A 1,134-nucleotide genomic window follows, 5' to 3' on the forward strand; every position below is an offset into this window, starting at 1 on the left:
TAATTTCTTCCTTTTCATAGATTTAAGATTCTTAGGTTCTTCTCTTTAGATTTTCTTTATTCTTCTCTCACTTTATTATAAAAATATATATTATAAAAAAAAAAAAAAATTCTGTGTGTGCTCTACAGTATAATTGTAAGGTGTATGCTTGGCCGTAGATCGTTACGACCAGAAATCCAACCTTTTGATCTAGAAATAGAAAGAACCTTTAGAGCCAACAGACATAAAAAGATGGACCGAAATCAGGAGAATGATCCACCCAAGCAATTGAAGGAGTACTTTACTCCTTCCACATATACCTACTCTCCTTGTATTCAAGTACCCCCTGTGGAGGCCACTCAATATGAAATTAAGTCCAGTATAATCCAAATGTTACCTTCATTTTATGGACTTAGTAATGAAGACCCTTATAAACATCTTGAAGAATTTCTTGAGATATGCTCAACTGTCAAAATTCACAACTTCTCCGATGATGCTCTTAGATTGAAATTATTTCCTTTTTCACTTAAGGACAAAGCCAAATACTGGCTACATACTTTGGATTCCATGACTATATCAACCTGGGACCAGCTGCAAGGAGAGTTTCTCAAGAAATATTTTCCATAGGAAAAACTAATCAAATAAGGAAAGCCATAACTAGTTTTTCCCAATTAGATGGAGAAATGTTTCATGAAACATGGGAGAGATTAAAAGACCTTATTAGAAAATATCCCCACCATGCTGTACCCAAGTGGCAGTTAATCCAATATTTTTATGATGGGCTCTCTGAAAGACATCGACAAATGGTCGATGCATCATGCGGTGGGACATTTATGCTGAAAAGTGAGGATGAGGCATGGAAACTGTTTGAAATTTTAAGTGAAAATTTATTACATCATATGTCTGCATCTATTAGAGATAAACCCATGTTAAACTCAAAAAGAGGTGGAATATATGAAGTAGGAAATGCCATAAATATCCATCAAAAGGTAGATGAACTGTCCCAAAAATTAGATCGTCTTCTAAACACTGGACAATCCCCGATTCCACCTAATCCAATCCAAGAAGTTTGTGCATTGTGTGCAAGTCCAAACCATTTTGTTAGTGAATGTCACCCCAATTTTCTGAGTTTGTGCACGAGCAGGTTCAGCAAGT

The 1,134-nt window shown here is 35.5% G+C and overlaps 1 non-coding gene across 1 annotated transcript; it reads right to left on the reverse strand.

The window, feature by feature from the left end:
- Positions 1-617: 617 nt before the first annotated feature.
- On the reverse strand, positions 618-723 carry LOC140855899 (small nucleolar RNA R71). Its single transcript, XR_012139344.1, has one exon. It is a non-coding gene; the product is annotated as a small nucleolar RNA R71 (small nucleolar RNA).
- Positions 724-1,134: the final 411 nt, after the last annotated feature.

The sequence above is a fragment of the Elaeis guineensis genome, chromosome 2 (assembly GCF_000442705.2).
Source record: "Elaeis guineensis isolate ETL-2024a chromosome 2, EG11, whole genome shotgun sequence".
In the NCBI taxonomy this organism is placed as follows: Eukaryota; Viridiplantae; Streptophyta; class Magnoliopsida; order Arecales; family Arecaceae; genus Elaeis; species Elaeis guineensis.